Here is a 27,793-nt window from a genome sequence, read left to right on the forward strand (position 1 = left end):
TACTGTGTTCTGTTTTTTTTCTCCGTGTACTGCACACAGTTTGTGAACAAATAAAAACTCAGCGCTCTGTGGAACCATTCATTCTTAATGGTTTGTTCAGAAAATGTGTTCACTGCCTTCCAAATGCAAGGCTTCATAAGCGATCTCTCTGAAAATTGGGCATTATCTCTCGTTGACTCTACCCATTTACATCTATCCTCAGTGCTGCCGCTTGCCGTCGTCCTGAGTTGACCTCTCCCCTCTGTCAACTCCTTCACTGGCTCCCCTTCTCCAGTTTAAACCCCTCACCCTAATCTTCAGGTGAAGGAAGGAGAGGTGCGTGAAGTTTTTTGAACACACTCACCCCTTGTCTCTCACTGACTGTCACCTGGCCTCTGCATTGACTGCCTATTCCTACTCCCTCAGCCAAGATTATCAGTCCACGCTATCTAAGTCTGTATACCACCAGCCTTATATGTAGAGTGTCGAATCACATAGAAATGACTCAACATAAGGAATTTTCCTTGGGTTGGTGAACTCTTATATGAGAAAAATTAATTTTGTTTAAAATATAACTTTACTTTATTTAAAGAATTCTTATTTTATACATACAAAACACAACATATATGTAGACAATATACGCACATATATGTAGACAATTACTTAAAGAAGAAAAAATATTCTTTCTATTGAAAAAAATATATGTATGGCTCAATACATTTTTTACTTTGAACAATAAAGTGAAATATTTAAACCACTGACACAATCTGTCCTATATCAATTCGTAGCATGTGTATTATTGCCAATTGTTAGGTCTTTTAACATATAATTAAATCTACAAAAAAATCCTTATATGTTAAATATACATTCCCAGTATCATAATACGTATATAGGAGTGGTTAATATGCTGCAAATTAATCACACCCTCATAATTAACCCTTGTCATTTATCAGGAGAAAGGAAAATAATTGTTCTTATAAAAAAACAATATTTAATGGTTCTGCTCAATAATTATAATCCTCTCTCAAAAAAAATTATTATAACTCCCTAATATGTACATAAATCATGTTATTTATAGTTAATGTAATTTTGATAAAGCAGTGTTCTGTCATTGTAACACATTAGATACATCCAGTAATGGCAACATAATTATTTATCAGGAGTGATATTCATCACCACATAAGATACTTTGTAATAAACAGTGCCCTGAGATTTTTACACATTGAATATATATAGTGAGAGCATATATCGATTTAACAATAACATGTATGCAATGCACTGCTATTATAAGTTTATGAAAGGTATTTATAATTGGTCTGAAAAAAAATTCCTAACAGAACTCTACCTTAATTGAGGGAAGACCTCTCACCCCTATCACCGTTTACCAGATGGTATTGGACGGACCACCAGCCTTCTCTGCTTCAAGTACACAAAATGCACGTGTTCCTCCAAAGCCTATCGGCTCTCTACACCCTCATAGCTGTCATCTCTATGCTCCTAGCTTGTTTTTCCCAGCTAACCTTACAGTTAAATTTTTTTTGAAGAATGCACTTGTCTGAATAAGCCGGAAGTATATCATTTGACTGAAAATGCATGCCACGTTTTGTCTTTTTTTTTTTTTTTTTCTTTCATGTGTTTGTAGGTTGGTTTTTAATTCCATGTGAATAAATGGAAAATGTATTTAACATAAATAAAATGCTAGTATATGCGCACTATTACACTTGCAAGTAATGGAGACTAGTCGAGGTTCTTCTGGAGCTCCTATATTAGCTCTCTGTTACTTTAGAAAGCAATAGGCAGTGTCTGTGTAGGTGTTGACTATCGCAGCCAATCGGATTCCAGTTGTCATTTTGTAAACTGTTATAGATAAATGATAGCTATGATTGGTTGCTATGTTCTATACCTTAATTTTCAAATGTTTTAAACAACCATTATCCATATAGTAGGTGCATGTGTCCTTAAACAGCCCAGTCACCAGTAGTTACCTTGTGTAGTGTTACGTGTCAAGGTGATGGATCGATATACAGCACTTTTATAAATGTCTTCTGTTGAGAATTTAGGTCATATAAAATCTGCATGAAAAAAATGATCAAATCTGTGTGAAAAAAGGATTGTTTGTTTGTATGGCATTTTTATTCTTTAAATGAAATTTGAAACACATGCATGAAATAGAATACAGGAAAATCTGCTTCTTCCTCTTTAAAAACATTTCAAACAAAGTACGAACAAGCAATAAAACTGGATGAAACATTCACACGTACACAGACTGTCTTTCAGGTCCTGCGAAGAAAGTGTCCCGTAGAAAATATTTTTCAAGATAACCACATTGGTGCTACAAACATTACTGGAGATTATGGGCCTGATTCAGCAGTGTACACTACTGCCCTGCTGATCCAGATTCCCGATGTTTGGGAATCTGTGCAGGCGCATGACCCATTTTGAGCATTTGCAGAACAGGTATGTGATCCCGCTCGCAGACTGTCAATGATTGACAGTCTACTGTTGTTTGTGGGCGGGGAGGGGGCGGCGATGACCTCCGTGTCCAGAAATGGAAATGGAGGTGTGTTGACGCCATTGGTGGGGGGGGGGGGGGGAGATGGGAGGGAAGGGAAGAGGCCAGGATCTCCGTCTAATGATGGACATTACCTGGCCTCTTCCTCTTAACTGAGGCTGCCAGCTGCGTGGCCTTAGCCGACCGATGTTACGCAGGTTATCCGATGATGCGTTGAACACCACAGCTCGGATAAGTAATGCACAGGAGGTGTGATGTCTCCTGCTGCATTACTATATCTGCAGGTATCACAATTGCAAAGCTGCCTGCGTGCATACATCATATATCTATAGCCTGCGTGCAGCTTTGTAATTACGATCCTTGCTGAATCGGGCCCTGTGTACCATATTAAACTGTAATGTGCGCAGCCAGACCGCACGGTGACGATGGGCAGTACATGGCTCAGAATTTAATCCCTCCCCCCTTTAATTTTTCATCTGAAAGAAACATATACTTAATCCAGGGCTCGACAAATCCCGGGGGCCAGGTCGCCATGGTGACCAGATTTTACAGGGAGGGAAGAAGCAGATTTATCAGCCCAAGCGGAGATTATTGCAATGATTTCATTCACAGTATGCCAGCCCAGTGATCACAGTTTTAGTCTGGTCCTGTTACCTGTAGGACCCGCTGGCTTGGTGGCGGCGGCAGCGTCTCCCCGACCATTCACCGCGCAGCACTGTGTCCCCCCCCAGCCAATCACCGCACGGTGTCTAGCAAGTCAATCACCGCGCAGCAACACCTCCCCCAAGCCAATCACCGCACAGTGTCTAGCAAGCCAATCACCGCGCGGCACCTCCCCCCAGCCAATCACCGCGCGGTGTCACCCCCTGCTAATAATCTCCACGGCACCTGTATTACGGGCTCCTTAAGCAGCGCTGATCTCTGTGCACGAAGGAGGCAGGGAAGGTGGACACTGCAGAGAGGATGGAGCTGCAACAGTGACCCCGCTGAGGCTCCCAGCAAAAGCAAGCAGGTAACCACTACCCCATGTAACAGCTGCATAACACACTTTTAATCGTGTAATTTTTTTTTTGTGTGTGTGTTGAGGGGGGGGGGGGTCCATTTGTGGTCTGGCTCCTGGATTTTAGAAAAAATTGTCGAGCCCTGCTTAATAATAGAGATTAGGGCAACTATAAAGTCCTGAAACGTGACACACTGGCTGGAATGTGGACCACAGATTTTGTTTTATTTAGGTATGTACTATTCATAAATCATGGGGAGGGATGTCCAGAACAAACTTATAATTTTCCTTTTTTTTTGTTTTCTTTTTTTTTTTTAATATTTACTACTTTTTTTTAATATAATTGTACAATTCCATACGAGCATTTCGGAAGGATTTTCTTTTTTTTTTTCTCTTGACAATTTTTTATTGTTTTGTGAAATGTATTTAAACGGGCTTTTTTCTTCACTTATAGATCAAAATCTATAGATATTCAAAATGTAAATTAGAAAAAGAAAGCAAAGAAAACGAGTCTCCCAGTCACATGATGGTTTCCTGGAGCTTTGTGTAAAAGTATCACTTGTATAAATGCTTTTAGCTTGCAGTTTTGAAACCACACGTGACATTTAGCATTATTACAGGAAGCATTGTGTCAGGGATTAAAGCTAGAGAGGCCGAACCAAAGACTGTTAGGACTATGCATTGTTCCATGAAGCCCTCTTCATGGAACAACAGAATGCCTCCAACTTCTTCCCAGGCAGGTATTATCTGATTTATTGATGATATATATCCAATAAAAATTTTTGTTTTGTCTTTTAATTGTTTAGCAAATTAACAGTAAGAGCCAGTTTCAATGCAACCTGTAGATTAAACATCACTGAGCTTCTTTAGGACTCTCTCAGTCTTGCATTTATTGATAAGCACTGTGACTTAACTGATCACAAGACTCACGAGTTCACTAATTAGAGAGCTGTAAATTTCTATGTTATCTGGTTATAAAATTAACAAATTCAGGCTACATTCAGACAGGAATAGGTACGGGATCCTGGTGGTCAAAATCCTGACGCCAGCATCCCGACAGGGTTAGCATACTGACACCTGGCGGTCGGTGTGCTAATCCTCCCCCTCTCCCTACCCTAACACTCTCCCCGGTGCCTGAACCTTACCCTCCCCCTAGTGCCACACCCCTAATCCAACTGCTTATCTTCAGGGTTCCGGTGCCGGCATTCTGACCCCCGAAATCCCATGTGCCAGGATATTGCACGTAGTCCGTTCAGACATACTTTTTTTAATTTTCTTCTTTGTTTTTATGTGACACTTATCCTCCTTTTTTCTCTTAAAGTGCCCATCCACTAGCAGACATGAAAACGACTGCACGATTATGACATTGTAATCGTGCAGTTGTTTGTCAGTCTGTGATGAGCCTGCACTGAACGAGCAGTCGTTCAGTGCAGGTTCATCAATCATCTGCAAACATGCTCAACCAGGATGACCAGCATGCTTGCACGATGATAGATGTCTAAACGCCCAGCGGGCACGCGCATCGCTGGTCGTTTTAGACATTTTTGCAAATGATTTATGAACGATCGTTATCGTTCAATCGCTCATCTTAATTGTCTAGTGGAAGGGCACCTTTACTGTGTCCTATGTCTGTGTCTGTCTCTCTCCCACCACAATGTAAGGAGACCTGTCCCAGTTTCCACTCTGAGAAAGTGCTCATTGGTAAATGGTCCTTTTTTTTTTTTTTAATCCCGTTCAAATAAATGGAGAGGGCTTTTTAGGAGCTTATTTGAAGCATCAAAGCATTTAAAAAAGACTAAACTTCTCTCAGGAGGTATACTAAAATGTAGACAAGTATGGGCAGTGTAAAGGAAGACCAGATTATAATGGAAAGCCTCCATTCTCACAGGAGAGAGCAGAGGCTGAATCACAAATGTCTAACAAATGGTGCTGTATGGAAATGGAAGAAATATATTTAATTTTTTTTAGAATATTTTTATGTTGTGATAATGCTTTTAGAATATATTTTCAAAGCAAGACATAATAGAGAAGGCGTTTTAATAACCAAACTCACAGGCTTGGAGTAGGAGTATCTAAGTGGTACTATAAGGGCAGGGATTTATCCTACTGACTTTTATCCTGTGTGGACTATACAGTTTGTACTTTGTGTTGTGAAGTCTTCCCCATAATTCAGAGCTCTCAGACTGTTGACTGAGGTTTCTCATTTAAAGATGCCACATTTTTAGGTGGAATGTGGATAACTTTCATCTTAATTTAACAAAAAAAATATTTAGTCTTTATTAGTCCAAATATTTTTTTCAAATGAGTACTAAAAGTTGTATAGCTGTGCCTAATTACAAGATTCAAAGTCTTATTGCCTTATAGTGAGAGCCATTTAAACATGCCTCGGTGTCCATAACATTAAGTACTGCGTAAGCCGAAAGCGACCTGACTTTAAAGCCTGTTTTGTCCCTTCTGAGGCAAAACGCCTATCCAGAAAAAATATATGTTGTAGTTTAAAGTCTGCTCTTTTTAATGAATGTTGTTTCAGGAAAATCGGTTATGCTGCTTTTTTGCTATTGGACTTCAAAGATGGTGGAAAATTGAACGCGCAATTTGTGAAAGCAATTTTTAGACGACATTATCACTGGAACGAAGTAACTTTAAAGTCTGTTATTTTATGATTGTGATGGTGTCCACTTGGATAGTTAGCTATACTAATGTCATACAAAAATAATGTTTTCCTTTTGGAGATATGGGCAGCTGAATTCCAGAAAAAATTTGTCCCCCTACTGTAAAAAAAGTACTTTTTTGTAAGACTTAAGGCTGCAATTTTTGAAATCTGCATCAAAGTTGTATAAGCCTGTGCACTTTCACACCTTCTGCTCTCATAGATCTGCCACAGCAATTACTTGAACATTGCTGATTGTGCACCGCTGAGTCGGTGACGGTTTCACCTACCTCCACTAACAGGACCACAACTCTACTACTATTACATACTGTGAACTGAAACTGTACCAAAGTTAGTTCTACATATATACCAACCTTCATGCAAAAATTCAACAAAATCGGAGATGGTCACGTGGGAACGATTTTCAAAATTGCTCCACTTGACACGGAATGACCCCCATGTAACTTACTACAAACAGTAATGTAATGTGCTGCCCTTTTGAAGGTTCCCCAAAGGGAATCGGGTTGCCTATCACTGAGATAAAGGGTGAAGGACAGTTAAAATGCATACAGGTATTGGTTCACAGTTCGTGTTTCCTCTTCCTCTATCTGCCCTCTGTTCTCCAGTCTGGTTGTGTACAGTAGACTGTGAAAGAACAATATGTATTTTCTTACAAGATGTTAATTCTAAAGGCGCGTATCCACTTCCGACTGTGAAACGAGAGCACGAATACGACACTGTAATCATACTGTCGTTTCACAGTCTGTGATGTGCCTACACTGAACATCTAGTCGTTCAGTGTAGGCACATCATCATCCCCGTACATGCTGAACCTGACCAGAATGTATGGGCGATGATGGATGTCAAAAACGACCAGCGGACGATTAGCAAGCGATTGAACGATATTGTTATCGTTCAATCTGCCTGTTTAATCGCCTAGTGCAGAGGTTCCCAAAGTCCGCCATTACAGTCCACGTTTTAGGGATATCCAAGCTTGAGTCCAGATGGTTAAATCAAGTTGATTGAGGTACTAATTAAGTCACCTGTGCTCAAGCATGGATATCCCTAAAACGTGGACTGTAATGGTGGACTTTGGGAACCTCTGGCCTAGTGGATATGCACCTTAAAGCTTTCAATCACTTTGGAAAGATTAAGCCACTTTTGCCACAGTGTTGCTATGTTTGTATTTAAAATGAGTTGGTAGCCCTCTTGAATGCCACAGTTGCTCATAGAATGTACTCAGTAGGTATTACCAATCTACATGTTAGCAGGTTGGGAATACTGATGCTTGTAGTAATGCAATGGACACAGGTTGTCAAATACTGATTTAGCTGAGTTGGTAGCCCTCTTGAATGCCACAGTTGCTCATAGAATGTACTCAGTAGGTATTACCAATCTACATGTTAGCAGGTTGGGAATACTGATGCTTGTAGTAATGCAATGGACACAGGTTGTCAAATACTGATTTAGCTGTGTGGGTATGAACAGACATATGTCTAAAACGGGTACCTGCACACCTCTCTCATATAAACTGTGATTAAATCTGGACTGGTTGAACCGAACAAATTAATTTTTCTCTCTCACTGTGTGATGACAGATATTGCACTTAACCAAAGTGGTGCAGTCCTCATTACTGATGCTATTCATTTACTAACACACTGGAAAATGGAGAGATGGAAATTATTAAACAGAATAACTGTTTTATACAGAATTAGGGGAATTGTGTTCCTTGTTTGCAACCTGTTACGTTGCACCTGCTAGCTACATTAACCTTCCTGATTAACTTGGTGGTATTTACAGTCTATTATAACCACAAATGCTTCTTGGAGTGCTTCACCTTATCTATTGCTGGGCTGTATCGCATGTTTCTTGTGGCTTTTAGGGTTTCCTGCCAGCTGTGCCTAAAGTTTCCCATTAATTACTCCTTAGTGAGTGATGTCACTCTCGACTGGATAGGAAGTGCATTGTTTTATCCGGTATCCTAATAGGAAGTACAGACAAGGTTACAAGTTCAGGTTAAATTGTAAATGGTAACCATATGAAAACACAGTGCATTTACTTTTCAGATGGAATGTTGTGAACTCTTGGACAAATTATTAGAAATTACTGACTCAAGGTGTATAGGTTCTCTGGACAGGATTTGAACCTTAATTTTGCCATACTTGTAAAATATTTTGTATACCATCTTTTTTTTAATCCTGGTGTTCCAATAATTCCCAGCAATTTGTTAATCTGCAGCACTTGGTATCTTCGTTGATGCTCTGCATCCAGTTCAGCAGATTGTGAAAGTGATCTTTGCACATATTTGCCTAGTGTTCATTCTAGCACCCTGCACCTGCCACAACCTGTGCAGTTCCTCTTTCCTGCCTGGGGTGTTGCGCTCTGCTGCTTCTAGCACACTCTGGTCTGTATCTCAGTCGTTTGTTGCATCAGCTGAGTGTGCTAGAAGCACCACAGCAGAGAGCGACAACCGGTTGTGACAGGAGCAGGGAACAATATAGTGCCCGTTCCACACAACTACCTTTTATTCCTGTGCATTTACCTTCCATGTGCAATGGATTGCTTCAGTATCTCTAAAACCCATCATAATCTACTTTTTGTGTTTTGCCTCAGGACTTGACCAGCTTTACTCTGCAGCAGCCAAGACTCGCGTCACTTCCTCAGAGCTCTAATCTGAAGCCTGTTCTATAATTCCATCTCGAGATTTAAGCTGCATACACACATAAAGATTTTCTGTCCAACTAGTTGATGGGTTGGAATTAAAATCTGGTAAGGTATGAAAGCAAATGACAATCATCAATTTGCTGCCAAACACCGGAAAATGGACAAAAACTGTTGTTTGAACAAATTTGTTTAGATCAAACATTTAACAAACTTGTCTGACGACCATTTTCATCTGTTTTCTGGCATTTAGGAGCAAATTGCTGATCATCAGTTACTCCCATACGTTACCAGATTTTCATTCCAACCAATCAACTAGTTGGATGGTTGGACAGAAAATCTTTACGTGTGTACCCAGCCTTAGTGTATGGAATCTTGGTTCTGAACTGGGTGTTGACCTTTAAATGCGTTACTGTTATATATGCAAGGCCAGTGACTGAAATTAGAAGGATTTTATATGATTCGATTAAAAAATTATTTCAAATGTAACTGTGGCAGTTTCAGGAGCTCTTGGAGGGTTACTGGATAATTACAAGTACTCTAGACCAAATAGGTTGGTACCTTTTGAATAATATAAGAACATACTCACTGCAATTTTGAACATATTATTAATAATAATTTATTTTTAAGTGCCAGCACTTTGCATTTGGAAGAAAGGCATGTTTGGGTATAACAGACAAAGTGGTAAGAGGGTCCTTTGTGCAATCTATGGTAATATAGATGTTTGATACATGAGTTAAGTGCATATTACTGCAATGGGAAAAAGTGGTTATATAATAGTCATACTGCAATGCTTGTTTGGTAGTGAGTAGGTGTTTGCGGATGGAAAAAGAATAAAATTAATTTTGAACGGACGAGTGGCAATGTGGTAGTGTATCTTAATAAGGGTAAAATGGCGATTGATATTTTAGAAGTCTTGAGAGTTGTCGGAAAGTCTTGTAGTGCAAGGGAGAGAACTCCACAGCGTGGGTGCAGCCCAAATAAAGCCCTGTAATTGGGAGTGGTATGAAGTATTGAGTGAGGATGACCGGGTCAGATACTATGCGTAGCGGAAAGATAGAGTTAGGAGACAATGATGCTAGTTATCTTTCATTTTGCAGTTTTGTTGATGACTTTGCACATTAATAGTGTTTTATGTTGGATTCCGTTCCAACCAATGTAGAGATTTAACAGCGGAGCAGCAGTGGGTCACTTGGGGGCCGATTCAATTCAGTGCACTGTTGATAGCGTTGAGAGGGAGCTGTTTAGCCCGACATTTACAAGTTAAGTCAGAGAATACCGGTTCTCGCTACTTAACTTGGGTGTTTAGTTGCGAGAACCGGCATTCTCCGACTAAAGTGCCGGCCGCGAAGTTGTTAGCGCCGAGCTAAGCCGGAAAACTGCCTTGCGGATGGCACTTTTTGTCTGGAGAGATGGATACTTTCGGGTGTCATCTGCATAGATGTGATACTAAAACCTGAAGGAGTTTATTTGTTTTCCAAGTGCTGTAGATAGATCAGATGTCCCGGTCTAAAGGTGCATACACACTTAAAGATTTTCTGTCCAACCATCCAACTAGTTGATTGGTTGGAATGAAAATCTGGTAATGTATGGGAGTAACTGATGATCAGCAATTTGCTCCTAAATGCCAGAACACAGATGAAAATGGTCGTCAGACAAGTTTGAACAAATTGTTTAGATCAAACATTTAACAAACAGTTTTTGTCCATTTTCTGGCATTTGGGAGCAAATTGCTGATTGTCATTTGCTTTCATACCTTACCAGATTTTCATTCCAACCAATCAACTAGTTGGATGGTTAGACAGAAAATCTTTACATGTGTATGCAGCTTTATGGCTCTACAACTGATGGAGGAAGCAGAGAGCAGATGATCTAGAGCAGGTCTGGCCAACCTGTGGCTCTCCGGCTGTTGTGAAACAGCATGCTTTACCAGCTGATCAGAGGGAGACTTGTAGTTTCACAACAGCTGGAGAGCCAAAGGTTGGCCAGGTCTGATCTAGAGAAACAGATACTGAAGGTACAGTTTGATAGAATGAGAAACAGCATATGACTGTCATGAAGATCTGGGCCAGGGCTTACAAATCCTGTGTCGTGGTGTCACCTTTCTCTGTGGCTATGTGTCTCACATCTATGGTCAGCAAACCCACCCTGGGATGATTTCTGATATCCTTTATAATTAACAGGTGCAACTTTCTACTTCAGGGTCCATAGGGTATCCACAGGATACCTTGGGGTATAGGTGATGACGTCAGGCATCGGGCACCATAGAGTTAAGTTTTCAGTCCTCCCAGGATGCACTAGGGTCTCCCTCCTATACCCCGCCCCCGAGCCAAGGCACCTCAGTTTAGTTTGGTGCCCGGCTGGAGTCGGATGCACCTGTTGGAGTGGGTGCTAAGAAGAGCCCCTGAAGTTTTCTTCAAGCAGCTGTGGCTGCACATCTGGAAGTACAGCATGGACAGTCAGTACTGACGTCCATGCCGTCTTCCCTCCACCCCCGCCGGTACCAGAACGCCGGTACCGATCCGGGGATGCTGGTGAGCATCTGGGGTCACAGCTAGCGGTGACCCCAGATGTTTGGGACCATGGCCGGATTCAAGGGGACAGCAAGGTAAGCAGCGGGGTCCCACGGTGGGTCCCCGCTTAACACATGGTCCAGAGTCCCCAGGCAGGGGGCTCCCTGGGGACTTGCTGCAGCGTGGAGCCAGGTATCTAACCTGCGCTTCCACTACCCCCCTGGGGCAGCGGACCGCAGCAGAGCGGTAGCGCTGCGGCGTCCCGGGGGTTAAATGCATGCCAGGGGAGTGCGCCTTCCCTGTCCCACAGCCGTCGCCTCCCCTGCTGCACAGTCCTCTCTGCAACGCTGACTGGCTCTGTAGCAGTGCTCCTCCCCCAGGCCAGCCTCCTCTAAGCTCCTCGGCGGCCATCTTACAACCGCATGGTGAACGCTGCTGGAAGCCTGGCATCAGAGGCATCGTGGTCTGGGTCCCCCGCATACCTCTCCTCCGATTTGGGTCAGGTCTGTGTATGCAGCGCTGTGTCCTACCAGACTCTGTGTCTGGGTAGTTGAGAATCAGCGCTGATAGTGCAGGAATTGATTTTTCTTTGCATTGTATGTGACTGTGCTAGCGCTGCTGCCTGTACTTTACTTCTTAACTGTCAGCCTTATTACTGTCCCTGTCTTTCTGCTAAAGCCCTTGTGGTGCGGTGCTGCAGGGTGGTCTCTCACTATACGGACAAGTATTGTTGAGATGGGTCACATATTTACCATTATGTCTGAGAGTGACTTCCCTCTACAGCTTCGGTGTACTACGTGCAAGGCACCTATAGTGGAGGGGGAGGGTAGCGCGGAAGGGCTATGCCGACCGTGTTATTTATTGGCGCGGCCTATTACGGTCACACCACCGGTACAGGAGCCGCCCTGGGCTTGTTTCGCCAAGGCGCTTGCAACCCTCGTGGGCCTGTTAGCTCTGCAGCCTCCGTTCACTCAGATGGGATTGTCCCAGCAGTCAGTGGTGTCGTCACCCATGCAGGGTTTCCCGAGACAATTAATGATACCCCACGGTCTCCCTATTTCCCCTCCTCAGGTCTCTCATGAGCCTGCGTGGGTTAATTCGTTAACAAGCTCTGTACAGCAGTTGTCAGACGTGTTGCAGGGGGAGTCTGTGATGCGGCCCCACAAGCGGCCGGTGACGTCTCAGTCCGCTCCTTATGAGGATGGCGACGGGACGTCCGATGATGGGGAAATTCTGGATCTTTCTGACCAGGAACCTCCCCGTCCTAAAGAGTCGGACGCTAAGTCTAAGGTGTATATACCTGGCCTTATTCGTGCAGTCCGGACTGCTTTAGTTATTGAGGATGAGGAACCTCCGGTATCAAAGTCCAAATACGCCTTTTTCAAGGATGTTAAAGGAGATACCACAGTGTTTCCTCTTTCGGGACAATTAGTTGACAACCTAGAGGAAGCGTGGAAACAGCCAGACAAACGATATCAGCCTCAAAGGCGTTTAGCAGTGGCGTATCCGTTTGCGGACAATTATTTTGACAAGTGGGAATCCCCTCCACAGGTGGATTCTCATGTGACACGCATTGTCCGTAGTGCCACATTGCCCATGCCATCCATGTCCTCCCTTAAGGATGCTACGGACCGCAAGGTAGAGATCTGCCTGAAGTCCGTCTATTCCCTTGCAGGGGGGACAGCACGGCCAGCTATGGCCATTTGCTGGGTTGCCAGAGCTATGGAGCGCTGGGCTGATACGTTGGAGGCGTCCTTCGATCCCGACTGTTCGGCTGAGCAGACGGAGTTTATCGGCAATCTCCGGGATTCGGCCACTTATATCAACGAAGCGGCCTTAGATATTAGTACCCTGGCGTCTCGAATTTCTTCGGCAGCGGTGGCTGCTCGTCGCACCTTGTGGTTGCGATCCTGGAAGGCGGACGCTGATTCCAAAAAGGGTTTGGAGGCATTGCCTTTTAACGGATAGGTTCTCTTCGGTCCGGACCTGGACAAGATTATAGCTACGCTGGCGGCAGCTAAATCAGCATGTCTCCCGTCGGCTGCTGTTCCTTCTGGTTCAGGTATATCGTCCTGTCGGTCTTATAGGGCCCAGGGTAGGCCTAAGACACAGTCCTTTCCCCGTCAGGCTGGCCCCAAGAAATCGGCCAAGCCCCGGAAGCAGGCCTGGAGTACCAGACGTCCGGCCCCTAAGCCAGATGGCAAGCCTGCGGCCTGACGGTCCGGGCCTCCCTTTGGGGGATCCCAAAGTGGGAGGCCGCCTGCTGCAGTTCGCTCAGTGTTGGTCGGTCACCACGACAGACACTTGGGTCCTCGAGGTGGTCTCACACAGGTATGCCCTCTCCTTCTGGCACAGACCCCCGGCTCGATTCTTCACCACGGGTCTACCATCAGACCGGAACAAAGCCACGGAGCTGCGGAAGGTCTTGCACACTATGCTCCAAGCTGGAGTTATAGTGCCTGTTCCATTCTCCCAGAGGGGCCAGGGTTTCTATTCCAATCTCTTTTTGGTGCAGAAACCCAATGGGTCGTTTCGTTCGATTCTCAACCTCAAAGCTCTCAACAAGTCTTTGCGGGTGCTGAAGTTTCGGATGGAGACCCTGCGGTCCATCATTCTGGCGCTGGAACTTGGGGACTACATGGTGTCATTGGACATACAGGACGCTTACCTGCATGTCCCTATTCTTTTGCGCCATCAGCAGTTCCTCAGGTTTGCAATCCGCAGCGACCACTTTCAGTTCCGGGCGTTACCTTTTGGCCTGGCGACAGCACCACGTGTTTTCACCAAGGTGATGGCGGTCATGGCGGCTTCCCTGCGGCTGCAGGGAGTCCGCATGTTGCCGTACTTGGACGACCTTCTCTTAGTGGCAGGATCTCCGGGGCTCCTTCTGCGCCACTTGGACCTGACCATTGCGCTACTGCAATGGCACGGCTGGTTGATAAACTGGCAGAAGTCTACCCTGATCCCGTCTCAGCGGATTCTGCACCTCGGAGCCTTATTGGACTCGGGACAGCAAAGGATCTTTGTGACGGGGGAAAAGATCTCTCCCTTACAGTCGAGGGTGCGCAGTTGTCTGCAGAGCCGCCGGGTGTCTCTACACTCGGCGTTGAGGTTACTGGGCTCCATGGTGTCGGTATTCGACATGGTGGAATATGCCCAGTTTCACTCCAGACCTCTGCAGCACCTGATCCTGTCCAAGTGGAATGGACTGCCTCAGTCTCTAACATCCCAGACGATAGTGCTCACTCCGGAGGTTCGCCTGTCCCTTGCCTGGTGGTTGCAGACGACCCATCTCAACAAGGGTCGTCCGTTCTGGGTGGCGAATCGGGTCCTGTTGACAACGGACGCCAGTCTTCGGGGCTGGGGAGCAGTTTCGGGTTCACGCTTGTTCCAGGGCAGGTGGACTCCGGCAGAAGCAGAGCTTCCAATAAACATCTTGGAACTCCGAGCGGTTTTCAATGCTCTCCAGCAGGCACATCGGGTTCTCCAAGGTCACCCAGTGCAGGTCCAGTCGGACAACGCTACCACCGTGGCCTACATAAACCGGCAAGGAGGAACCCGAAGTCGGGCGGCTCTCGTAGAGGTGTCTCGGATCCTGGTATGGGCGGAGCGCAATCTTCCGGCCATATCAGCTGTCTTCATTCCGGGAGTGCTAAACTGGGAGGCAGACTTTCTCAGTCGCCAGGACGTTCATCCGGGGGAATGGTCCCTGCACCCGGACATTTTTCAACTGCTGGTGGACAGGTGGGGTCTTCCAGAGATCGACCTTATGGCGTCCCGGCACAACAACAAGTTGCCGGTGTACGGGTCTCGCACAAGAGACGAAGAGGCGTCTCTGGTGGATGCTCTGTCCGTCCAGTGGACGTTCCGGTTTGCTTATCTCTTTCCTCCGGTTTCCCTTCTTCCACGGGTAATCCGGAAATTCAAACAGGAAGGAGGGACGCTCCTGTTGATAGCTCCCACATGGCCCAGACGGCACTGGTTCTCAGACCTTCAGGGTCTGTCCGTGGACATTCCTCTGCAGTTACCGCTCCGACCGGACCTTCTGTCACAGGATCCTTGTCTTAACCCGGACTTGACTCGGCTGTCTTTGACGGCGTGGCTGTTGAGACGGCCATGTTAAGGTCCAGGGGTTTTCAAGCTCTGTAGTACGTACCATGCTAAGAGCTCGGAAACAGTCTTCCGCGAGAATATACCATCGCGTGTGGCATACGTTCTTCCAGTGGTGTCGACCGAGAGGTTATGCACCGCGGGAGTTTCGTCTGTCTCGGGTACTCGCCTTCCTACAAGCGGGACTAGACCATGGGCTTCGCCTTGCTTCTTTGAAGGTGCAGGTTTCGGCCCTGTCTGTCTGGTTTCATCGTAGGATTGCTACATTTCCTGATGTGCGCACCTTTATGCAGGGCATTCTGCGTATTCAGCCGCCTTTTGTTCCACCTGTTGCGCCTTGGGACTTGACTGTGGTCCTGAGGGCTCTCCAAGGACCGCCGTTTGAACCACTAGGCTCAGTGGATCTTAAATGGCTAACAGCTAAGACTGTTTTCCTTCTGGCCATAGCTTCGGCCAGACGTGTTTCTGATTTAGGGGCTCTCTCTTGTAGACCCCCTTTCTTGATTTTTCATGGGAACAGGGCAGTGCTACGCACTCGTCCTGAATTTCTGCCTAAAGTTGTTTCCCAGTTTCATGTTAATGAGGAAATAGTTGTTCCGGCTTTTAACTCACCTGGTCTTTCCGTGGGTGAGGCCTCTTTGGATGTTGTGCGGGCCTTAAGGACTTATGTTGACCGCACTTCTTCGTTTAGGAAGTCGGACGCCTTGTTTGTCCTCTATGGCTTCCGTAAAAAGGGTTGGCCTGCTTCAAAGCAAACTTTGGCAGGCTGGATCCGTATGGCAATTTCTGAAGCTTATCTTCATGAAGACCTGCCGGTTCCTCCTTCTGTGAAGGCTCATTCCACTAGGTCTGTGGGTCCTTCGTGGGCAGCTCGACGTGGTGCCTCTGCAGTCCAGATTTGTAAGGCTGCTACGTGGTCCTCTGTCCATACCTTCGTATTCCAGGTTTGACACCTTCGCCTCTCAGGATGCTTCCTTCGGGCGGCGGATTCTCCTTTCAGCACAGGAGCGTCCCCACCCTTGAAGGATACTGCTTTGGGACATCCCCAAGGTATCCTGTGGATACCCTATGTACCCTGAAGTAGAAAATATGAGATGGTAAGAACTTACCTTTGTTATCTCTATTTCTACGAAGTCCATAGGGTTCCACAGGACTCCCGCCCTGTCGCACCTGTGCTGCAGATGGGCTTTACTCTGGTCACCGGTTTTTCCGTCTCCCTCTGGTGAGAATGTGATTCTTGTGTGTGTCCAGATCTTTTTTTTCCTCTCTCTTCCTTCTCCTCCTCCGGCCTATGGCTTGGTAACTAACTGAGGTGCCTTGGCTCGGGGGCGGGGTATAGGAGGGGGACCCTAGTGCATCCTGGGAGGACTGAAAACTTAACTCTATGGTGCCCGATGCCTGACGTCATCACCTATACCCCAAAGGTATCCTGTGGAACCCTATGGACTTCGTAGAAATAGAGATAACAAAGGTAAGTTCTTACCATATCTCATTTTTTTTAGTGCAGGTGTTCTCAATTCCAGTCCTCAAGTACCGCTAACAGAGCATGTTTTGTGGATTTCTTTAATCAAGCATTTATCTTGATCAGTAATTATCCCACCTGCTTCCATAGACCGAAATCCTCAGAATATGACCTGTTGGGGAAAACTGGAGGGTTGAGGTAGAGAACCATTGGATTGATACAAATTAAGGCCAGTGTAATCAAAGCCATGTGGGATGTGCATCTTGGTAAGGGAGCTTATAGTTGCATATACTTGGGCGGATTTAGCTAGATCAGGCCTGACGCAGCATTGGAAGTAAACAATGTGTGTGTTGCTCCAAAGATGCATGCACAGAAAAAAAAAGTGTATATTCGCCTGTATGCAATCTGCTTTGCGATCACCTCCTCGAGCATGACTTGCAACTAGTCGTCGTTATTGGTGCACAATACTAGGTGCAGATGATACACCCCCAAACAGACGTACAGTATTTTTGCTTATGTCACCCTGTCCCAAAGTTCTGTCGACAGCCCATTTATGCTTCTTTAGTCATAACTGTAGATACGATTTTAAAATGCTAATGACCCTGCATCACCCAAACCTGCCCGTATTGTTCCAGAGCACGTGCAGGGCAAAAACTGCAAGATACCCTCAGTCAACAGTCATACTTTCATATGTACATCAGCACCTCTGTGCGCATTTAGGAGATGTCTCCACACACAGATCACGGTTCATTCGCCCACCACATTTTGCCGACAGTCCCAATCAAATGTCTGATTGAGCCAATCGGAGATGGAACACTGGCCCTCATTCAGAGGCGGTCGCAAGAAGCGATCGCTCTCTCTGTTTGAGGGCGGGCGCTTCTTTTTTTTCTGTGTCCTCCTGGTCATTAGTTAAGCTGTGGGTGACCACCCACAGCTTAGCGACTGACCAGGTTGATGGTCGCGATGGTCAAGACCATCGCGACCATCGGGGCTTGCGACAAGACCCTAAGATTGGGTCTCGACAGCCGCAAGCCCTAGGGAGCTTCCTGCTCTGATCGAGCAGGAAACTCCCCACTGACATCACTGCTGATGTCAGTGCGGCCGCCCACAAAACTGCAAGCGCTCCGTCATGTGTAGAAACCGCCCCGCCTACAAAACGGGCCGAGCTGTCGATCAACATCGACAGCTGCCCCTTTTGTAGTGAGCTTCGGAGCGAGAGATTTTCTCTCTCTCTCTGGGGCTTGTGCACGCGCAGTGTGGCCGCTGCGCGTGCGCAGGGCCTAAATATCGACCTGGTTGCGAGCGCTCAGCGCTTGCGACCGACTCGGAATGAGGTCCACTGTCTGTTGTCATTTTCATCCTTTTGTAGACTATAATTTGATGGTAAATTGGCTGGCAGGACCACAGCCTGCACAATCTCCTCTAGACAAAGTGAATTATACTTCATATCTACCATGTAATTAACGATTGATAAGATTCTGAGTCTAACCTTTTAAATGGGGTATTTATTATCCGCTTATATTCCGTCACCGTCTCTCACACGTTGCAGCGTGGAAACTGTTGTCTCCTAGCTCCCAACTTCTGGTTATTTTCAGCAAATTATGATCCATCGGCTGCCAGACGTGAAGGCGAAACTGCAATAACCTGCACGAAAATGAAGAGAACATGTTTTAGTGCACCCCAAACATATGTTAAAGATCTCAAAGGAAAATAGGGAATAAAATGAGGGTTATTTATATGTTGATGAGAAGTCGCTTTTAATGTAAATTAAATGAAGATTCTGCAAGAGAAGAGAGCACTCGTAATTGCTAGTGACTAATTGTAGAGGCGCAGAGCCAAATGCTTTTGGCTCAGAGACACTGTAATGGATTTGTTAGAAGGCTTGGAGTCTTGGGCTAAAGCATGAGGGATGTCCAGCTTTGTTGTAATAAATCTGTGTGCAAGACCTGCACTTGCTATTAAACAAACCCGTCTTGCAGTCCCAAGGGGGTAAATATCACATGAAAAAACGCTGCTTGATTTGGAAGTGAAACCTATAAGCACGTCATACAGAAAACTAAACAAATTCTGAAATTGCTCCAAGTCGTCTCTACAGTGGATCTTTTAATTGGGTTTCAGGGCTAATTAGCGAAAGAGGTTTTATCTCTCCCAAAGCCTTAGAGCTTGCATTAGCTAGTAAGAGCTGAAGACATTAATTAATCATTAATCAGAGCAAAGCAAATAATTCAACTTTTGAGAGTTGCAGTGAAACTAGTTCCAAGGTCAATGTATTACGGGAATATTGCGGGTTGTAAGAATAGATTGTGTAGCCAAGTGACACAATTAACCCCTTGCTGTTCGTGGAAGGATGCTATTTTTATGCAGGCTCATCGTGTTTTAAGACGGACTCACAACTAGTTTATGGTGAGGGGACGATGCAACTAAATCTTAGCTACAGAAGGCATGGCACTTTTGTTGGTTTAATGTCTTGGCTTTCATTTGAGAGCATGGCTCTGTGTTAATGGCATAGGTCAGTGGTTCCCCAGTCCTCAAGTACTCTCAACAGGTCATGTTTTCACGATTTCCATCTGACCAAGGTAAATAGATTAACTCGTCTGTTAAAGAAATCCAGAAAACATGACTTGTTGGGGGTACTTAAGGACTGGAGTTGAGAACAACTGGCATAGGTAAGCCACTCCATTGATCAAAGCGTGTTTATACAGCAGTATTACAAGGAATAACCTATCAGTTGTCATTGAATTATAACAGAGTATCAACTTTGAACATTGGCAAGTTGCTTGTATGACGTAATGTTAATACCCAGGGGTAAAGTGTGTGTGTATTTGTATTGGATGTATAAATATGTATATTTCTGTTAACATGTGCCGTAGGTCTCCACTCCAGTCTTACTGGTCCCCTCCGGGCAAAATGTGATCTATACACAATGTACTGGTTGGTAAATTTGATTAGGAAAAAAATAAGCCATCATGTCCTTGGCCTATTGTTTCTGTGTCACTGCAGCACCTCATCTTGTCTTGTATACTCGTGTGCAAAGTACAATTTGAAGCCATAACCAGTCGGGGGGAGATGTATCAACCCTTGGAGAGAGATAATGTGGAGTAGTTGACCAAAGTAACCAAGGGGCCCATTAATTAATGATCGCATTTTGCAATGCGATCAGGGCATCCAGTACCGCCCATGATCGCATTGCAAAATGCGATCATACCGGCTGAATGTATGTACCGGCACATGCAGGGAGACAGGCTCCGAAAGGCCGGAGTGCATGCGGGACTACTGTGCATGCGCGGACTTCACATGAGCGGCGTCCATTGCCGGTGGAGGGATCTGGGAGATCCCTCGGCCGGCTGAAATGCGGTAAGTCCCCATAGGCTACAGCGGCTAACGCTATCTTCAGATAGCGTTAGCTGCTGGGGCCAATACCGGGAATGCTTCGCATTCCCGATATTGATACATTTGGCAGCATCGCATCCCCCATAGAAACCTATGGGGCAGGCGGCTGTGGGCAGCAATGGAGGGATCGCAGCAGGTATCTCCGATACCTGCTGCCGTCCCTCTTTCATACATCCGGGGGATACTTAGTATTTGAGGTAAACCCACGAAAACAGGTGTTTTCGGGGAATTGACCTCAAATTAACTTTGATAAATGGGCCCCCAACTGATTTGTCATTTATCAAGCACAGTCTTTGAAATGACAGAAGCTGATTAGTTGCTTAAGGCAATGTCTCCATTTTATCTCTCCCCAAGGCTTGATACCTCTCTCCTTGAGTGAGATCACCAGTGTCATATTAAGTGAAATCAAAATAGAAGAAAGCAAACAAAACAAAGCTTAAACTGATGTTGACTGAATCCCAAACTCATTCAGTTATAACCTAAAGCAGGAGTGGGGAACCTTTTTTCTGCCAAGGGCCATTTAGATATACAGTCAGGTCCATAAATATTGGGACATTGTCAGAATTTTCATATTTTGGCCTCTAGTCACCACCACAATGGCTTTGAAATGAAACAAACAAGATGTGCTTTAACTGCAGACTTTCAGATTTAATTTGAGGGTAATTACATCCAAATCGGGTGAACGGTGTAGGAATTAAGGGGCCAAAAGTAATGGGACAAACTAAACAATCCTAAATCTAACTTTCACTTTTTAATGCTTTGTTGCAAATCCTTTGCAGGCAATTACAGCCTGAAGTCTGGAACACATGGACATCACCAGACGCTGGGTTTCATCCCTGGTGATGCTCTGCCAGGCCTCTACTGCAAATGTCTTCAGTTGCTGCTTGTTCTTGGGGCATTTTCCCTTCAGTTTTGTCTTCATCAAGTGAAATGCATGCTCAATCGGATTCATGTCAGGGGATTGACTTGGCCATTGCATAACATTCCACTTTTTAGCCTTAAACTCTTTGGTTGCTTTTGCAGTATGCTTCGGGTCATTGTCCATCTGCACTGTGAAGCGCCGTCCAATGAGTTCTGAAGCATTTGACTAAATATGAGCATATAATATTGCCTGAAACACTTTAGAATTCATTCTACTGCTTTTGTCAGCAGTCACATCATCAGTAAATACAAGGGAACCAGTTCCATTGGCAGCCATACATGCCCACGCCCTGACACTACCACCACCATGCTTCACTGATGAGGTGGTATGTTTTGGATCATGAGCAGTTCCTTTCCTTCTCCATACTCTTCTCTTCCCATCACTCTGGTACAAGTTGATCTTTGTCTCATCTGTCCATAGGATGTTGTTCTAGAACTGTAATGGCCTTTTTAGATGATGTTTGGCAAACTCTAATCTGGTCTTCCTGTTTTTGAGGCTCACCAATGGTTTACATCTTGTGGTGAACCCTCTATATTCACTCTTGTGATGTCTTCTCTTGATTGATGACTTTGACACATATACACTTACCTCCTGGAGAGTGTTCCTGAATGGGCCAGCTGTTGTGAAGGGGTTTTTCTCCACCAGGGAAATAATTCTTCTGTCATCCACCACAGTTGTTTTCCGTGGTCTTCCGGGTCATTTGGTGTTGCTGAGCTCTCCGGTGCGTTCTTTCTTTTTAAGACTGTTCCAAACAGTTGATTTGGACATACCTAATGTTTTTCCTATCTCTCTGATGGGTTTGTTTTGATTTCTCAGCCTAATGATGGCTTGCTTCACTGATAGTGACAGCTCCTTGGATCTCATATTGAGAGTCGACAGCAACTGATTCCAAATGCAAATGTCACACCTAGAATCAACTCCAGACCTTTTACCTGCTTAATTGGTAATGAAATAACTAGGGAATAGCCCACACCTGTCCATGAAATAGCTTTTGAGTTGATGGTCCCATTACTTTTGGCCCCTTTAAAAAGTGGGAGGCACATATAGAAACCATTGTAATTCCTACACCGTTCACCTGATTTGGATGTAATTACCCTCAAATTAAATCTGAAAGTCTGCAGTTAAAGCACATCTTGTTTGTTTCATTTCAAAGCCATTGTGGTGGTGAATAGAGGCCAAAATATGAAAATTCTGACACTGTCCCAATATTTATGCACCTGACTGTATATAACATTATTCGCGGGCCCGGTGCAGGCCCACGCTCCCTCAATGTGACGTCACACGGGACAGGGGCCACAATCGCTGGTGATTGCAGCAGGGGAGCTGTAAGGGCAGCGACCTAAGGATGCTCCAGGCGGCACTGCTGCATAGATTCTGGCCGCAGGGTGTCATTATAGGCACCCTGGTATCCAGATGAGGCTAGCAGAAAAAGCTCCAAGGGCCAGGCCAACTTATTCCGAGGGCCTTATATGGCCCCCGGGCCTGAGGTTCCCCATCCCTGACCTGAAGAATAAAAACTGGAATGTTGTTGGTGCACAATGTTATTTTCTATCAGTGTTGTATTTAGGTACTGGTTTATATCTGGATAATGTTGTTTTACAGCTGTATTCATGTTTTGAATGATATATCTCTTGTTTTAATCTTCTTAGGTTTCATCCTGATAACTGATTACTAATTGTTTGTGGAAAGGAGACATAACTGTCAGACACTCATGAAAAGTTAAAAGGTAAATCCTATTAATTATACCGCTACAAAACTTAATTAGTCCTATTATTAACACTGTGTGCTAACAAACCCGTTACAGGGCAAAATGTCCAGAAATCTCTTTTTTTTGTGTGTGCTTTGATTCCACGCTTATATGTATAATAGCAAAGTGATTATGACTTTGATTAAAATGACCGATAAGAGGAGTGTTGCCAATAATGACTTTGAGGTTTCTATAACAGATGAAGTTTAGCATTACGTAACACTATTTTTTTCTAGGATGCTTTCTTGGAATGAATATCCCCCAAAAATCATAACAACAATGGTCTATGACGCTGATTCAATTACCTGTGAGCTGCCAGAATGGCTTCCCGCAGCTTCGCCGGATGTGTGTCTGGCTGTTTTTTTGCTCGCAGTGTAGGTGGGAGCAGAAATCGGAGACCATATTTGCAGTCATGTGATAGCTCACTTTTTCTAATTGAATCTGTCCCTATGTATCACCCATTCAACATGTCAATTTACTAACTTATAAAATAAAGTTCATTATATATATTTTTTTTTTTTAAACAAATAATCATTAGTTACAGGAACATTTTCCATAGCAACCATACTTTTAGCATCCAATTTTAGCGTTTTGTGTGATATGCCGCCAAACATTATGTAATGTTTGGCTGTGTGTGCACTATCATTTTACCGTAGGCTATGCACCGCGACTCTATGGAAGCGAGGACAAACTTGCTAAGTTGTTAGCCATGACTGGTCCAGCATGGCACATCACGGGCCATATTGCAGAATTGAATCTGCCCCTATAAGTTGAGGAAAGTGTCTAGTTGTGTCACAGCTGAAGTCTTATGGTGGTCGCACACTGCCCGAATCAGTCACTCTTCCATTGAGTTGAATAGCTGGATCTGTCCTAAATGGCCTAACTTGTGGATGTTAGTGCTCAAACACTTCCGGCTTCCGCTGGGATTTGTTAGTTTAGTCAGAATGTAACTATATACACCGTGGCCTATTGCCGTCATTTTTATTTTTCAAGCTCTGTGGTGATCTGATTAATTTTCATTGAATAATTCTCACTCTTGCTGCTAATTTTCGGGGCCACAAATATTGCTGATATCGGGGCTGATTGTCCGACATGGATGTGTGGCCACATTTAATCTGAAGCCTCAAATGTGATCATAATTCAGTCATTATTCTAAACGTTTAACACAAAAAAGGCCTGCGAGATATCTGCCCGAAATAACTCAGACTTGTATGCGTAGCTACATTTTTGTGACAGTGCAAATTCTTAGCATGAGGACTAACCGTTCATTGTAAGCTGGTATGCATTATCTCCTATCCAAAATGAAAGTCTTCCACATTTGAGCGATTGAAAGGTAGAGCATGTCCCCTACATGTTCCGTCATGTGTGTTCATTGAGGGCGATTCAATTCAGCTTGATGTAGAATAGCCCCGGAAAGTAGTTCCTGGAGGTATTCAATTGATCGCACTGTTAAGTCAGACTAGAACGACTTAAGTTGGAGAATGCCGGTTACCGCGGCTTAAGCTGGGTGTTTAATGGTACTGACCGGCATTCTCCGACTAAAGTGCCGGCCGCGAAGCAGTTAGCTGCCGGCCACAATGCTGTTTTCCAGCTTTGCGCAGTACTAAGTCTGATTTCTGTTCGCACCCTCCTGAGGAAATCCTGCAGTCGGACTTATCGGCGCGGTCAATTGAATAGCTCCGGGAACTCCTTCCCGTGGCTTTTCAACATCGCGCTCAATCTAACTGCCCCCATTTAATCCATTTGTCCATTCTCCATTCTGCATATGGAATAAGCATCTCCCATTTCATACACCATTTGTATCCATTTAGACAATTAAAATGAGCTTAGTAGACACGGCTAAAATGTTCCTTCACAAATCCAACTCAAACATCTATATTACGTGTGAAAGACAAACAGGTCATACTTCCTTTGTCACCCGGAAGGCTTCTCAGTTTGGCGTGGCTCTCTGGACATCGGGAAGAGTAGGCCGGTGTCCCCCCATGCAGCTCACTGCACCCATTCCTGAGTGACGTGACAGTCTGGGTGGCTTGATGACATAATTCACGTTGAATCACCGTGCCATGGATGGCGGTTTTGCATAGCAGGGGTGGTTTCACAGTGATTATTACGGCACTACCCACCTGCACCCCTCTTGGAGGTGACAGCTTAAATGTCAGCAAGTATGACAAAGTTAGGGACTTAACTTTGTCTAACAAGTGAGATAAATGCTGAAGATGGCAACTTACGTAGCAGGGTTATGCATAGCTATGTTTGATTGGTGGGCCTGGTTAGATAGGAGGTCTTCGTCCTGAATGAATCTGTCTCTTGCCCTATAACCTGCTTTTCATTTCTTAGCTAACCTCTATCATGCTGCAATGAGTTAATATTCTGCTAATGTGCTTAATGTAAGCCCTTTGTTTATCTTGCATCATTGGAAGAGGGCATAGCTGTGCTGGGGGGGAGGACAAGACATCCCAACTTCATTACAGTATATCCACAACTTGTCCTTCTACTTTGTAAGGTAATAATCTCTGCTCCCAGAAGCTGGGAAACACTTAGCTTTTCGCCCTCTGTATTGATTTGGGTCCTTATCTTGAGCCTTTAATCAGGAGGGCAGTATATCCCATCACTGGAGCCCAGATGGAGTTATAGCCATGCTCAGAATGGTAACTGTATATGTACAAGGCCGTTCTCTGGATCACACCGTGTCCTGTGCACCCACTTCCGTGTCATCTGCCAGACATCAATGGGTTTGATATCAAAAGTCATGCCAGTGACTTCAGACCTGCTTCTGTCTAAAGCGGTAGCTCCTGATTGGCTGAGTGGATGCGTTTTGATCCCTCCCACTGACACTATATAAATTATAAGTATGGCTGCTGCAATCTGTTCAGTATTTACATGACATTTGCATTCAGTCTGCATCAGGATTTCCATTGTTTGTTTGTTTGTTTTTAAAGAGAAAGACAACCATTACCAATTTAATTATTTTATTTGTTTTACAAGTAAATGTGATTGTATTATTTATTAACTGTCCAGACACAGACTGTTTTATGTGTATGATAATTAAGGAACTGTGTAGTGTAAGCATTTACAGATACCACTATCAAACCACAATCCCTGGTGTAATCCAGGCAAATATGTCACTATTTATTCCTGTTGCATATACTGCTGTCCTTACCTGTCACTAAGCTGGCATATATGTACCCTTGCAGAGCTGGATTGTTCTTACCCGTCATTAAGCTGGCGTATATGTGCCCTTGCAGAGCTGGATTGTTCTTACCTGTCATTAAGCTGGCGTATATGTGCCCTTGCAGAGCTGGATTGTTCTTACCCATCATTAAGCTGGCATATATGTGCCCTTACAGAGCTGGATTGGTTTTACCTGTCACTAAGCTGGCGTATATGTGCCCTTGCAGAGCTGGATTGTTCTTACCCGTCATTAAGCTGGCGTATATGTGCCATTGCAGAGCTAGATGCATCTTTAAATGTCTGTGGCTTAGCAAAGTTTGCAAACCTTTTTTTGTTGGTGCAATTTACGCCCTAACTTTTTAATGCAGAATGCGCTTAAATTGTTACAAATGTAAGACAGATTTCCAGGGGCTAATAGGTGATTTTACAAATATTTATCCCATGGACCAGTCTATCCGGAGATGAAACTGATGTGCCGCCCTCCTTGTGCTGTGACGTTTGCCTGTGCTTTATTCAGCGTAATAAAAGGCAAGCATATGATTTATAGCGTGGGGTGGTGTAGCACTGCGTTTCAGCTGAAGTACATGGTTATCTGTCAACATGTTATGTCAGAAGAATGTTTAACCGCTCCCTGGTATGAGTCAGTCTATATTTGTTTTCCCTCACACAGGAAGCTGAGATTAGTGGGATGAATGTTTTCATAGCAGGTACATAGTCGATTAGTCTGACTTCTCATCCGCTCTCCAAGTTCATCAATTTGAATGGGAAACCAAAACTTGTTTTACTTAAAGGAATAATAAACACACTAGGGCTGGTTGTTCCTTTCCTAAATGATTATGTACAGATCATAATACAAATGGGAGATTTCACTAATTGAAGTTTAGCTCAAACATCTTTCTTTTCCTTTCCAGAGTTTTAATTCCTGTATACTGCGTTGAATTGAATCCCCCCCCCCCCCTTCCCAAGTCAGGAAGGGTCGGGGTGGTTCTTGGTTTAATGCTGAAGGCCAGTACACACTAGCGGCTGGATCTGGCATCGGGCGTACACACTTGCCGGGGCGATATCGCAACCACGAACGATAGTGCAGGTCCGAAGGGCGATGTCGCGCGGTAGCGTGCATCGTCAGTGAAATTGCCGGGTACACACTGGCCAATGTGCCTGATATTTCATCCGATCCGCCGGATCAGACGACATAGTGTGGGGAGTCTATTTCGCTAGTTTTTAAGTTTGTCCCCCAACTTTGTACTTTTTTGCCCCCTTTTTTTCAAAGTAATTTTTTGGGGTGTTAAGTATTTTTTATTTTTTTTCACACTGTTTACCTTTGGGGGGCTGTTCCCAGGGTGCAGGGTGGTTCCCGCAAGTTTGCACTCCAAAAGCCCATTTCTGTACTTTTTTTTTTTTTTTTTTTGCAAGGAGCAAATTGCTCGTTTGCTCCTTTTATTTATCTAATAGACGCCATACACTAGCAATCTAAATCCCCGATTGGTTGCTGAAATTAAACCTGTTGGACAATCTGATTTTGTGATTCCGATCACTTTTTGTTCGGAGTCACCAATTTGTGAATCTCCACATATTGCTGATTTCTACTTCAGGGTCCATAGGGTATCCACAGGATACCTTGGGGTATAGGTGTGACGTCAGTCGCAGGGCACCAAAGAGTTAAGCTTTCAGCCTCC

The 27,793-nt window shown here is 44.6% G+C and overlaps 1 protein-coding gene across 2 annotated transcripts in view; it reads left to right on the forward strand.

Annotated features, from left to right (window-relative positions):
• The window catches only part of NCOA2 (nuclear receptor coactivator 2), a 231,602-nt gene that overhangs the window by 49,909 nt on the left and 153,900 nt on the right, over positions 1-27,793 (forward strand). For both annotated transcript variants that reach the window (XM_088471472.1, XM_088471475.1), the window contains exon 2: positions 22,849-22,925. The gene's annotated coding sequence lies outside the window, so the exon portion shown is untranslated. The remainder of the gene's footprint in view (positions 1-22,848; positions 22,926-27,793) is intronic.

The sequence above is a fragment of the Taudactylus pleione genome, unplaced genomic scaffold (genome assembly GCF_031769625.1).
Source record: "Taudactylus pleione unplaced genomic scaffold, aTauple2 ptg000114l, whole genome shotgun sequence".
In the NCBI taxonomy this organism is placed as follows: Eukaryota; Metazoa; Chordata; class Amphibia; order Anura; family Myobatrachidae; genus Taudactylus; species Taudactylus pleione.